General features: G+C 38.7%; 6 non-coding genes across 6 annotated transcripts; all 6 read left to right on the top strand.

The window, feature by feature from the left end:
* Positions 1–1,224: 1,224 nt before the first annotated feature.
* trnal-uaa (transfer RNA leucine (anticodon UAA)) lies at positions 1,225–1,307 on the top strand. The gene has a single exon. It is a non-coding gene; the product is annotated as a tRNA-Leu (tRNA).
* A 588-nt stretch (positions 1,308–1,895) lies between these two features.
* On the top strand, positions 1,896–1,978 carry trnal-uaa (transfer RNA leucine (anticodon UAA)). Its single transcript has one exon. It is a non-coding gene; the product is annotated as a tRNA-Leu (tRNA).
* Positions 1,979–2,300: 322 nt separating this feature from the next.
* On the top strand, positions 2,301–2,383 carry trnal-uaa (transfer RNA leucine (anticodon UAA)). Its single transcript has one exon. It is a non-coding gene; the product is annotated as a tRNA-Leu (tRNA).
* A 1,060-nt stretch (positions 2,384–3,443) lies between these two features.
* trnal-uaa (transfer RNA leucine (anticodon UAA)) lies at positions 3,444–3,526 on the top strand. The gene has a single exon. It is a non-coding gene; the product is annotated as a tRNA-Leu (tRNA).
* A 1,476-nt stretch (positions 3,527–5,002) lies between these two features.
* trnal-uaa (transfer RNA leucine (anticodon UAA)) lies at positions 5,003–5,085 on the top strand. Its single transcript has one exon. It is a non-coding gene; the product is annotated as a tRNA-Leu (tRNA).
* Positions 5,086–9,752: 4,667 nt separating this feature from the next.
* On the top strand, positions 9,753–9,835 carry trnal-uaa (transfer RNA leucine (anticodon UAA)). Its single transcript has one exon. It is a non-coding gene; the product is annotated as a tRNA-Leu (tRNA).
* Positions 9,836–14,706: the final 4,871 nt, after the last annotated feature.

Raw genomic sequence — 14,706 nt, 5'->3', positions numbered from 1 at the left:
TGGGCGGGGAGGACTAGCCTTAAAGAAGCAGTACACCAAAACCACTACTTGATGCTAAAAGGTATAAAATAGAATCTTATAAAAGACATAATAAATTATCTGATGGGTGTTTTGAGTTGAAACTTTACAGCCATGTTCTGGAGACACAAAAAACTTATATTAAATCTGAAAAAAGGGGTAACCTAGGTGCCCTTTAAAGTCTAACATCAGTAGACGTTTATCTTTGGTTGGTTTTATGTTGTGTAATTACCTAAACACATTCATTAATTCATTCATTCATTTTCTTTTCGGCTTAATCCCTTTATTAATCATAGAGTCCCACCCACTTGGAGCTGACCAGCTCATTTGGAGCTGGCTCCGACCTCCATTTATACCCTTCTCCAAACTGTGAAACCTAACAGTGAAAATCACTAAATGAAATACTTTAACTTATAATTTTCTAAAAAGTAACTTAATGAATTAATGAAAAGGAGTAATTGTAACTCATAAGCTGATTATTTTTAGCAGAACTCAGGCAGAATGAGTTAAGAATTAATTAATTCTATTTTTGTGGTACTGTAACTATAATGCTAGAAGCAAAATCTAACCATTTGAGTATATACAGTATAGTTGTTTGGATTTGATTCATTCAATTAACCAAACTCATAATGATTTGATAACTGAACTTAAAATGTTTAAGTTACTATTACTCTAAATGTTTGATGATATCAACACAAATAATATATGTGCATATGACTCCGTGTATACAAGTACTCAAACCATTTGGTTTAAAAACCTAAATGGGTTGCCGGAATCGATTTTCTCAAACAGTTTGAGTTAACTTATCAGGTTTCACTGTGTACTTTTAAGGGGATTTTCTATTATCTTGCGATTGACTTAGATACTACAGTTCTCATTTGTGTTACTCTGTAAAAATAAAGCAACAAAAAATGTACAAAAAAGTTTATAGTATGTACTTTCCAAATGACTGGTTCATCTAATATGGATCTTACTGTAATACAAGGTATATAAAGGGGTTTTAAGTGCCCTGTTTAATAACTAAGCATTTTAGTAGAACATAGAAATAAAGCAGTGATAGTTTTGAATGAAATACAACAACACTGTAGATATGCCGATCAACAAATAAGCTACAGTCACATTGAAGATGTGGTGATCAAGAAACTACTATGTTCCTTCAAGTGCCTCTAAAAGAGCCTATATAGAACACAACAGCTCCTTCTACTAACCAGGATGGCCGAGAGGTTAAGGCGTTGGACTTAAGATCCAATGGACAAATGTCCTCGTGGGTTCGAACCCCACTCCTGGTAGTATGTTGCTGAAATTAAAAGTGACTGTTATTTCCTCAAAAAAAGTACACCTAAAAGAAATAAGCTTGTAGCATTAACCATTCTCAATGACAGGGTGGTTAAGACTTCTGCATATTTTTTGCAAGTAGGTATCGCTGCAGCAAGAAGACCTCCAAGTGGGAGGGATTTCTGCCACAAGTAGGCTGGGTTTATGGTTGATGTAGGTGTAGACGTTAATGAAACACAACAGGTTACTCTAAGGTTGGGTTAAGGGTTGGGGTAGGTGTAGATACCCATAAAACACAATAGGCTGGACTCTGTGTCTTGTACAAGACATTAAATATGTCTGCTTTCCTATATCTGCTTTCTACATGACTGTTTCATCCAAGATGGATCCTAATACAAGGTATACATATATAGTGTTTTAAGTGCCCTCTTTAAATAACAAGTGTTTCAGTAATAGTTTTGAATGAAATACAACAACAATGTAGGTGTGCTGATCAACAAATAGGCTACAGTCACACTGTAGCTGTGGTGATCAAGAAACTAATAGGTTCCTCCAAGTGCCTCTAAGGGAGCCTATATAGAACACAACAACTACTTCCACTAACCAGGATGGCCGAGAGGTTAAGGCGTTGGACTTAAGATCCAATGGACAAATGTCCTCGTGGGTTCGAACCCCACTCCTGGTAGTATGTTGCTGCAAATAAAAGTGAATGCTATTTCCTCAAAAAAAAAGAAAAGAAAAATATCTAAGTACACCTAAAAGTAATTAACCATCCTTAAAAATAGAATGACAGGGTGGTTAACCCTTCTGCTGATGAAAGCCGGGCAAATTTAAGATATATCGATTGTCTTATGGGTCAGTGTTGACCCAACAGCTATACCCTTATTATACCATAAAAACTACAGGACGACTCCAGCACTCCATCTCTGCAGGTACATTTATCCTAATCTATAGCCTTTACTTTAGTCAAAAGGAGCCTATAAGGAAAACGAAGGCACGTTCTTCTAACCAGGATGACCGAGTGGTTAAGGTGTTGGACTTAAGATCCAATGGACAAACATCCTCGTGGGTTCAAACCACACTTCTGGTAAACCTTTAAATGCAACAATATGATTACCAGCAAAAGAGTTTCCGAAAGTCCTGTTTGCACCTGCCAATCACATCCATCCATTTAAAACTGGTGGTACACCTACTGTACTCTTGCAAGTAGGTAAAGATGAACCTCGGAGACCTCCAAGTGGGAGGGATTACACCAGAAGTAGGCTGGGTTTAGAGTTGGTCTAGGTGTAGATGTAGATGAAACACAACAGAATACTGTGAGGTTGAGTTTAGGGTTGGGGTAGCTGTCAACATTCATACAACACAATAGGTTCGACTCTGTGTCATGTACAAGACATCAAATAAATGAAAACTCCAGTAGGTTTTTACAGTCCACTTGGAGCTGACCAGCCCATTTGGAGATTTTCTATGATCTTGAGATTGATTTAGAAGCTACTGTTAAAATTAGTGTTACTTTAATAATTGTGAAAATAAATGTAAAAGTAAATCGAAGTCATACAAGTAAACAGTTTATCCAAAACGTGTTGCCTTTTATACAGTACCTACTGTATATCTGCTTTCCATATGATTATTATCCAAGGGGCAACGCGGTGGCTCAGTGGTTAGCACTGTCACCTCACAGCAAGAAGTTCGCTGGTTCAAGTCCTGCCTGGATCAGTTGGCGTTTCTCTGTGGAGTTTGCATGTGTTTGCTCCAGTGTTTGCTCCAGTTTCTCTGTAGTGTATGTTTGTGCATGGATGTTTCCCAGTACTGGGTTGCAGCTGGAAGGGCATCTGCTGTGTACAACATATGCTGGATAAGTTGTCGGTTCATTCCACTGTGAATAAATGGACTATGCTGAAGGAAAATGAATGAATGAATGTTTCATCCAAGATGGATCCTAATACAACGTATACATAATGTTTTTTTAAGTGGCCTGTTTAATTAACAAGTGTTTTAGTAAGACATTGTGATAGTTTTAAATGAAATACAACAACAATGTAGGTGTGGTGATCAACAAATACAGTCACACTGTAGCTGTGGTGATCAAGAAACTACTAGGCTGTGTGCCTCTGAAGGAGCCTATTAAAAAACAAAAGCATCTGACTCTAACCAGGATGGCCGAGAGGTTAAGGCGTTGGACTTAAGATCCAATGGACAAATGTCCACGTGGGTTCGAACCCCACTCCTGGTAGTATATTGCTGCTATTAAAAGTGACTGTTATTTCCTCAAAAAAGAATAATATCTAAGTACACCTAAAAGAAATAAGCTTGTAGCATTAACCATCCTTAAATATAGAATGACAGGGTGGTTAACCCTTCTGCTGATGAAAGCCGGGCACATTTAAGATATAATGATTGTCTTATAGATCAGTGTTGACCCGAAACTATACCCTTATTATACCATAAAACCTACAGGAGGACTCCAGCACTCCGTCTCTGCAGGCACATTTATTTGAATATATATCCTTTACTTAAGTTAAAAGGAGCCTATAAGGAAAACGAAGGCACGTTCTACTAACCAGGATGACCAAGTGGTTAAGGCGTTGGACTTAAGATCCAATGGACAAATGTCCTCGTAGGTTCAAACCACACTTCTGGTAAACCTTTGAATGCAACAACATGATTAACCGGTAAAAGACTTCCCGAAAGTCGTGCTTATATCTGCCAATCACGTCCATCCATTTAAAACTGGTGGTACACCTACTGTACTCTTGCAAGTAGGTAAAGATGAACCTCGGAGACCTCCAAGTGGGAGGGATTACACCAAAAGTAGGCTTGGTTTAGAGTTGGTCTAGGTGTAGATGTAGATGAAACACAACAGAATACTGTGAGGTTGAGTTTAGGGTTGGGGTAGCTGTCAACATTCATACAACACAATAGGTTCGACTCTGTGTCATGTACAAGACATCAAATAAGTGAAAACTCCAGGAGGTTTGTACAGCTCACTTGGAGCTGACCAGCCCATTTGGAGATTTTCTATGATCTTGAGATTGATTTAGAAGCTACTGTTAAAATTAGTGTTACTTTAATAATTGTGAAAATAAATGTAAAAGTAAATCAAAGTCATAAAAGTAAACAGTTTATCCAAAACGTGTTGCCTTTTATACAGTACCTACTGTATATCTGCTTTCCACATGATTATTATCCAAGGGGCAACGCGGTGGCTCAGTGGTTAGCACTGTCACCTCACAGCAAGAAGTTCGCTGGTTCAAGTCCTGGCTGGATCAGTTACCGTTTCTCTGTGGAGTCTGCAAGTGTTTGCTCCAGTTTCTCTGTAGTGTATGTTTGTGCATGGATGTTTCGCAGTACTGGGTTGCAGCTGGAAGGGCATCTGTTGTGTAAAACATTTGCTGGATAAGTTGTTGGTTCATTCCACTGTGGCGACCCCTGATGAATAAAGGGACTATGCTGAAGGAAAATGAATGAATGTTTCATCCAAGATGGATCCTAATACAAGGTATACATAATGTTTTTATGTGCCCTGTTTAATTAACAAGTGTTTTAGTAAGACATTGTGATAGTTTTGAATGACCTACATTCAATGTACAACAATGTAGGTGTGGTGATCAACAAATACAGTCGCACTGTAGCTATGGTGATGAAGAAACTAATAGGTTAAGTGCCTTTGAAGGAGCCTTTTAAAACACAAAAGCATAACCTGTCTCTAACCAGGATGGCCGAGAGGTTAAGGCGTTGGACTTAAGATCCAATGGACAAATGTCCTCGTGGGTTCGAACCCCACTCCTGGTAGTATGTTGCTGAAATTAAAAGTGACTGTTATTTCCTCAAAAAAAAAATCTAAGTACACCTAAAAGAACTACGGTTGTAGTATTACCCATCCTTAAAAACAGGATGACAGGGTGGTTTTAACTCAACAGACGGGTTTTCTGTTGAGATAGGGGTCAAAAAAGATCCCTTCATCATCATAACAGCAGAAATAAAACTCTAAATTATTTTTATTTTAAGTTTGAAGGCTTCTTCTAAAATGAACCCAACATTAGTATAAAAATGAACCGTTTTCTATTTTCTTGAAGGCTGTACATATTTAAGATCCAATGATTGTCTTACGGGTCAATGTTGATCCACCGGCTATACCATTTTTACACCATAAAAACTACAGAAGGACTCCAGCACTCTGCACATTTAGCATTTGAAAAATTATTCAAATACCATTTACTTTAGTCAAAAAGCCTATAAAGAAAACAAAAGCGCCTACTGCTTACCAGGATGGCTGAGAGGTTAAGCTGTTGGACTTTAGATCCATGCACAAATGTTCTTGTGGATTTGAAGCACACTCCTGGTAGGTTGTTGCTGCACTTAAAAGTGACTGTTTCCTGAAAAAAAAGAGATCATTTTACACCACTAAATCTACAGGAGCACACCTGCACTCCATGTACATTCTTCATTATTTACTTCAGTCAAAAACGAGTGATGCCCACTGATTAAACATTGATAAAATACTGCACACTGACGAGGAAAAACCTGGACATTCACAGAGTTTGCGTTGAAGATGAGATTATTTCTTTGTGCAAAATAGATCTGAGAATTGGAGTAGACAAGGGTCAAGAAATACAGATTTCTAAGACCACATAAGGGTAAGGGTGTTGACATTAAAGTCTGACAAAAAAAAAAAAATGTCCTTGTCAGTTGACTCCTTATGGACTTATGAAACCTTGAGATGTTTAGGCAAGCCTACAAATCAGTGTTTCTCACACAGAAGACAGAATACTAGAAGGAAATCACATCAAATATTCACATGCCAGTGTGCCGAGGTCATTTTAATAACCAGATGTTTGTTTTTCCTCAGAAACCTCTTACCCTGCCCTCCCATGTGTACAATGGCTGTGTGTTTCTGACAAAATGGGTCTCGTCTCACATGAGCACTCCATTCTATGAGTGCTAATAAGAAGCATGTCAGTAGGGACGCCTGCTGTTTCGGAAAGTGAGAGGAAGTGAGTCTGGTGACTGACAGGTTGTATATAGATGCTATCCACACCTTCGAGCACACAGAGTAAGAGCTGATCCCTCCGTCGCTATGGCAGCCCTGCAATATTAAACCAGCAGAAACCATGGTTACTGACTTATGTGTGCTTTCCATCCCTGCAAGACTGGAGCCGATTTAATGAATGCACTCTTTTTGCTGCTTTACAATACATTCAGAAGCAATTTCAAGTGATATGCACATAATAAAATATGCATGGACTTTTCTTAAATATGTAGTAGATCACTTTTTATTTAAGTCAGACATATTATTTGCAGTGATTTGCACACAATAAAATATGGATGGACTTTTCTTCAAAGTATTCATAGCGCTTCACTTTTTCCACATTTTTCAGCCTTATTACAAAATGGATTCAATTAATTTGTTTCCTCAACATTCTACACACAATACCCCATAATGACAATGTGAAAAAAGATTTTTGGAAATTGTTGCAAATTTATTAAAAATAAGAAACCTGAAAAATCACATGTACAGAAATATTCGTTGTCCGTGAAGCTCTAAATTGAGCTCAAGCACATTCTGTTTCCACTGATCATTCTTGAGATGTTTCAGCAGCTTAACTGGAGTTCACCTGTGGTAAATTCAGTTGATTGGACATGATTTGAAAAGGCATACACCTGTCTATATAAGGTCCCAGAGTTGACAGTGCATGTCAAAGCACAAACCAAGCATGAAGACAAAGGAATTGTCTGTAGACCTCCGAGACAGGATTGTCTCAAGGCACAAGGCTGGGGAAGGTCACAGAAACATTTCTGCTGCTCTGAAAGTTCCAATGAGCACAGTGGCCTCCTTCATCCGTAAGTAAAAGATGTTTGGAACCACCAGGACTCTTCCCAGAGCTGGCCGGCCATCTAAGCTGAGCGATCAGGGGAGAAGGGCCTCAGTCAGGGAGGGGATCAATAACCCGATGGTCCCTCTGTCTGAGCTTAAGCGTTCTTCTGTGAAGAGAGAAGAACCTTACAGAAGGACAACCATCTGTTCAGCAATCCACCAATAAGGCCTGTATGGTAGAGTGGCCAGACAGAAGCCACTCCCTGCCTGGAATTAGCCAAAAGGCATCTGAAGGACTCTAAGACCATAAGAAACTAAATTCTCTGGTCTGATGAGACTGAAATTGAACTCTTAGGAGTGAATGCCAGGCGTTAAGTTTGAAAAAAGCCAGGCAGCACTCATCACCAGACTAATACTATCTCTACAGTGACGCATGGTGGTGGCAGCATCATGCTGTGGGGATGTTTTTCAGCAGCAGGAACTGGAAGACTAGTCAGGATAGAGGGAAAGATGAATGCAGCAATGTACAGAGACATCCTGAATGGAAACCTGCTTCAGAGTGCTCTTGACCTCAGACTGGGGCGACGGTTCATCTTCCAGCAGGATAATGACCCAAAGCACACCGCCAAAATATCAATGGAGTGGCTTCACAACAACAGTGTCCTTGAGTCTTTGAATGTCCTAAATCCTATTGAACATTTCTAGAGAGATCTGAAAATGACTGTACACTATCGCTTCCCATCCAACCTGATAGAGCTTGAGAGGTATTGTAAAGAGGAATGGGCAAAAATTCCCAAAGACAGGTGTGCCAAGCTTGTGGCATCATATTCAAAAAGACTTGAGCCTGTAATTGCTGCCAAAGGTGCATCAACAAAGTATTGAGCAGATTGTCTTTCATTATTGTAATGTGTTGTACACATTTCCACAATTTGTAACTTTGCAAGCAATATCAGAATTTCTGACATTATATAATGAGTGGGGGACAGGGGGCATGGACAATGTGAGAGGGCATCATACAACGTAGGATCACCTGGAAAAACATCATGGAGCCACACTTCAAGCACATCCGATTCCTCATCCAGGCTGTGTACAATACACTAGCAAGTCCAGCAAACCTTCACGTGTGGGGTTAGATTGAGACTCCAGCAACCCAGTTATGCACTAGTAGGGGATCATTACAACACCTATTGAGCAGCTTTCCAAAGGTGGTGGCAGAAAGCATATGCAATGAAATAATCTCTTGTAGGTACCATCTTGCTCAGAAAAGGAGGATTGACTTTGTGAAAGCTGGGGCGAAACTCTGCCAACTGCAAAGGTTGGCCTCCTTCATTCAGCCCCTGACTGCCCCCTGTAGTTGCAAGTCGACCTCGGGGAGCAGCTAAAGTTCCCACAGCACATAGGTTACAACATCAATCCGACCAGACAACCTTATAATTTCTGAGGCAACAAGACAGTTGATTATGCTTGAACTTACAGTGCCCTGGTAAGAGTAGATGGAAGAGGCAAATGAACGTTACTGCTAGTAGGGAAGTGCCGGGAAGGGGGCTGGAAGACCCACTGTGAGCCAATAGAGGTGGGTTTGCAGGGCGTTCACTCTGTCTTCAACAAATTAAGCCTAGCAGTAGCAGCTAAGAAGAGGGCCATTAAGTCCGTTTGTGAAGCTGCAGAGAAAGCCACAAGATGGCTATGGATAAATAGAGCTGATCTGTGGGTGATGGCTACTGGGATGCAAGCTGGGGTCTGATCAACCTCAGCTGGGTCACCCGGGCGAGGAGGTCTGATTTTGAAACACCCGAAACACTCAGTGACCCCAGGATACATCACTGATGATGTGTCCCAGTGCATCTAGATGATGTATTTGGTACACAGTGGCATAAAAGGGTCTTAAAATTATCATCAGGCTCTAACCAGGATGGCTGAGAGGCGTTGGACTTAAGATCCATTGGACACATGTCCTTCTGGGTTTAATCCCCACTCCTTATAAATCAATGAAAGTTTTAAATGAAGTTATGATACGCAGCTGTTATGCTATCAGTAAACTAGTATCTAACAGCTGTTCCTAAGTGCAAAGGCTTTTGAAAATCATAAAGTAACCAGGATTGTCAAGTGGATAAGACTCCCCCCACATTCCAAGAGAGCGGTTTATTCCACTGTGGCAACACCTGATTAATAAAGGGACTAAACTGAAAATGAATGAATGAATAGTTTTTTCTGTTGAACACAAAAAAAGGTATATTGAAAAATGTTGGAAACTTGTAACTATTGACTTCCATAGTATTTTGAAGCATACCATATTGATGCCAATAGTTACAGGTGTACAACATTTTTCAAAATGTCTTCTTTTGTGTTCAACAGAAGAATGAAACTCAAAGGTTTGGAACCAATTGAGGGAGATTAAACAGTGAGTTAATTTTTATTTCGGGTGAACTATCCCTTTAGGTAGAATAAAAAATGTTGTTTGGCAAGAAGATTCTTTTAAGTGTGTTAGAAGTAAAAAAATGAATAAAAATAGGGATCACCTTAGATGGTTCAGATGGTGTAGTAACAGCAGTGACCACAAGGGACTAACTGAGCTATGAACTGAGATAAACCTGAACCCATTGACACTGAAACACATTGCCAAAACAATTTTCCTTTCTTACCAACCAGGATGGCCGAGTGGTTAAGGCGTTGGACTTAAGATCCAATGGATGAATGTCCTCGTGGGTTCAAACCCCACTCCTGGTAGTTTGTTGCTGCACTTAAAAAGGTTGTAACTGATATTTCCCATCAGTTATTCTGGAGAATGTGTAAATAGAAACAATAAGGTTGTAGTGTTACCCAACCTTAAGCCACTGACACTGAAACACATTAAAAATATATGTTTAATTATTGTTTTAAAGTACTAAATGCATTTGATTCAGATATATCAAATGTCTGATTTGTGAACAAAGCCATCGCATCCGGATGCAAAATTATTCCCCATGTTTTCATTTCTAGCAAGCATATTGTAAAATCATACAGCAGTTTGTTGCCAGGCAATAGCTCTGAGTGGCATGTCATTACAGCTCAAACGGATGGTTTTAACAGTGTCTAGATAATAAGGCACATTTATTTTTCCTCTGCCTTACCTGCCCACCTATTCTGAGAAAAACCTTGCGATTTAAATGCATTACAAATACATTTGCACACCTTTTATCAACCAATTAGTGACATTTTGCATTTTAATTCTCTTTAACTCTGTTCATTGTTTGGAATAAGATCATATCCTTATTTGAAGACATATGAAATGATTGTCCTTAGGGTTTAAACCCTGGGCTTTTGTATTACTTCTTTTTTTGAAACCCAGGTTGGCACCAGGCAAACTCTGCAGATCAAAATAGCAAATTCCCTTCTGCATTGTGCAGCATGTAAATATTGCATAACATGCTAAATTATCGAAATATGAAATCAAACATGTCTGCATACTATATTAAACTAGACTTTCTTAGCATTTCCAATTTTCTCAAAGAATACTCATGGACTAACTATATTTGTCAAAATCATACAATGCAATGACCTCAACAGGTATATGATTTGCAGTAACTTCTGTTTTCCTTCTGTTTTTTGTTTCACCAGCTTCCTCTTTTTTGTGCCCAGACACATCTGCCCCATCACTGAGCCCCAAATATAAACTCTGGTTGTGGCTGGATTGCAGTGGAGCATGCCCTGTTTGGGGAATCACCAATAAAGTTGACTTCCCTTTGGTTGTGTGATGGTGAACAGCAGGACAGGCCTGGTTTTTCTCACCCTGCCTTCCTATCTGACAACAAATAAACAGCCAGAGGTCTTTAATGTGCCATACAGATGACACCTCCGATCTCTCCCTTCACAAAGACTTCAGGAAGCTTTGGGTGTCAAGACAAATATTATGGCAGTGGAGCTTCATTTGGCGTGTGTCTGAGGCTTGAGTCTTTCCTTCAAACCCGAGCGCGAGCTGAAGGAAGAGTGTGGAGGTGAAAACACAAAGAGGAGCCATCTGTCTGCTGGAGAACTCTACATTTGGTCAGACGGGCACTTCAATGAAGAGCCATAATTCAATATTTCACAATTTAGTATTCAGCTTCAAATGGAATGTAAAAGGCTTAAATAATTATGATGTAATAAATGCAAGGTTGCACATAATTTATTCATATTATCTCAACACAAATTGATTAAGCGCTAACGTAATACATATAAGTAGGGGCAACGCAGTGGAGCAGTAGGTAGTGCTGTTGCCTCACAGCAAGAAGGTTGCTGGTTCGAGCCTCGGCTGGGTCAGTTGGCGTTTCTGTGTGGAGTTTGCATGTTCTCCCTGCATTTGCGTGGGTTTCCCCCACAGTCTAAAGACATGTGGTACAGGTGAATTGGGTAAGCTAAATTGTCCATAGTGTGTGTGTGTGTGTGTGAATAAGTATGTATGTGTTTCCCAGAGATGGGTTGCAGCTGGAAGGGCATTCGCTGCATAAAACAAATGCTGGATAAGTTGGTGGTTCATTCTGCTGTGGCGACCCCAGGTTAATAAAGGGAAGAAGCCGAAAAGAAAATGAATGAATCCATATAAGTAGACTGAACATAAAAAAATTTCCCGCCCCCAAAAAAAATCACCAGAATTGAGTTGTTTAAGCTTATTTTAAATAAGTAGTTTGAACACGCAGCAAAACAATTTTTTGTGTGTGTGTAGATTAACTACACAGCAGGCACACAACGTCATAAAACATTAATATTAGGTTAGATTATGGTCGTGATGTCAGGTAACCAAAATTCTATGTCTAGCCAGCATCTAAGGACAACGTTATTTTAATGTCCAATAATGACGTCAAATGACATTGACATTTGATGATTTTAGGTTGTTGGAAAGTGACAAAAATCTAACGTCGAGCCAACATCTTAAACCCACATCATATTGAGGACAAATACTGACACTTATTTGTCAAGTATGGCAACCAAAATCCAACATCTGATAGACGTCATAGTGGTAACGTCCACACAACATCAAGCTATAACATCATTAGACATAATTTGGTTGACTTTAGGTTGTGTTGGAAAGTGACCAAAATCCAATGTCGTGCCAACATCTAAAACAAACGTCATATTGATGTCAAATACTGACATTTATTCATCAGGTTTGGGAACCAAAATCCAATGTCTGATAGACGTCATAGTGATAACGTCCACACAACGTCAAGCTGTAACATCTTTAGATGTTTATATTTGGTTGATTTTAGGTTAGACTTTGGACACTGACGTCGGCCTAATGTTGGGTTCTGACATTAACCCGATTTTCATTTCCAAACAAAATACAACATCTCCACGATGTTGGGGTACAATGTCTATCTGACATAATGTTGACGTCTTGTGCCTGCTGGGTAGTACGGTGGCCAAGAGAGCTTAACCTGCTGCAACCTAAGAAAACACATGCAAAATACAAAAGATGCCAGCAAACTAAGAGAAGATTTTGATCCGTTTGACAGCATACGTGCTGAAAAATCCTCACAATGCATACAAATAAAAAATACCCACTGCATTTTCCCACAATACAAACAAATTACAAAAATGAGCTGCATTTTCTCACAAAAGCCTAAAACATGACGGACGGTGCTGTGCCATGACTATTGCTCAGTGAAGATGTAGGTGATCTTTGAAAGGTAAGTTTCTTGGTTTGTTTATTTTAACATCCTGATTCCTTTGTATTTAGTATTTTATTAGCCTAGATAACCATAACCTAAATAGCTGGGTCTGTCACATTTTAGGGTCCCCTTGAAACATTTCCATTGTGTTCCATGATATTTAAAAGTGTGAGAAATTGCAGGCATTTTCATAATTTGTTTGTGTTGTGGGAAAATGCAGCACATTTCTTTAAAACGTGTTTGAGCTTTGAGGATTTTCAGCACGTATGCTGTCAAACAGATCAAGATCTTTTCTCAATTTGCTGATGTTTTTTGTAATTGTATGTGTTTTCTTAAATTGCAGCATGTTAAGCTCACTCGGCCACAGTAGGGTAGGCATGTTAGGTAACAGTGATTTGTTCTGTAGCAAATCAGGAAAATAAAATGTTTCTGTTTCTGTTTATTAGGAGGCTAATAATATTGAAGTAAAATTTTTAAAAAAATTAAGAACTGCTTTTATTCCAACCAAATTAAAAGAAATAAGATTTTGTCCAGAAGTTACAATATTATAAGAAATACTGTGAAAATTTCCTTGCTCCGTTAAACCACTTAGGAAATAATTGAAAAATATATTTTTTTAAATGTACAGGAGGGCTAATAATTTAGCTTTTAACTTTGAATTTAAATTCAGTTTAATACCATGTCCGAACAATTAAATTTAAATCGATATATAATTTTAATCTATTATGAACTAACTATAAAATTGGTAGATAGTCTGGTAATCTGCTAACTAAACACACAACTAAATGTTTATGTAAGTTTCAAGCAGGGGCGTCGCTAGACCCAATTCACTGGGGCACGTGCCCCAGTAAAAATCTCCAGTGCCCCAGTAAATGCATTGAGATATGATTTACTCCATATGCAAGTGTATTTATTAAGAGTAATTCTGAAATAAAGACGTTATTCTCTATGTGCAACCGAACCAACGCAGGTAAAAGCAATGTAATCAAAAAGCAAACTGACGCATCTCCGTGTGTGCGCAGAGAACCCGCCCGCCTCTCGCACGCGCTGCTCTTCTGCTGGTGTGAGTCCCGGTAGTTAACATGCGCGCCAAAAAAGCAGGCTACCTGCTTGTTATGCACCGCTCATGCGTTGTAAAGCCGGCGTAACGGCCTTTTTTGTTTTGCAAGTGGACAAAACTAAAGTTTAAACAATATGACGGTGATCTTACTAAGCATGCCTCCTGATAGATTTATTTTGTATGAAGCAAAAAGGAGGGATGAGGAGTCAGGGGGGTAAAGACTTAATAAACCTAATTATCTGCCATGTGTCAAGTCTACAACAGATAATCCTATAACACATCTTTTTTGTATTTTATTGAATTGTCTATAGAATTTCATTAAAATGAAATTTATATTTATGCAAAAGATTTCTTAAATGATCTTAGCATATCACTCCAGTTGTCTTAACATTGTTTTCCAGTTATTTAAGATTATTTAGAAGAATAATTGTATAATAATAAGAATACTTTTATTTATAATAAGTATAATATATTTATTATATATTTATTATATATATATGGGGGAAGGGGGTGTGTGCCCCAGTAGAGCTTTATGTCTAGCAACGCCCCTGGTTTCAAGAAAGCATGACTTTAAGGTGGGTTCATTTGATTTGAGCCAGTAAACAATCATCTAGTAACCATGCTGACCTCCAGAGTAACCAACTTGCAATACACTAACAACCGCTCTAGAAATCACTTGGTTATGCCAAGTCAACTGTCTGCAACAATCCAGAATCATGGGTAATTTTGCATTAAAAAACACCTCTTATACTTTCTATAGTTTTAAATTTGCCCCAAAAATGATGCATCAATTGCCACTTGGGGATAAAGCAAACTAAATAAATACAATACAATAAAGCACATCAAATAATAAAGTGATTTTGCAATGCCTTTCTTCACCAACTGTATACAGAAATTTCAGTCATTTCATA

The sequence above is a fragment of the Danio aesculapii genome, chromosome 17 (genome assembly GCF_903798145.1).
Source record: "Danio aesculapii chromosome 17, fDanAes4.1, whole genome shotgun sequence".
NCBI lineage: Eukaryota > Metazoa > Chordata > Actinopteri > Cypriniformes > Danionidae > Danio > Danio aesculapii.
Note: the sequence above shows the minus strand (reverse complement) of the source record. Positions and strands in the feature narration are given on the sequence as shown.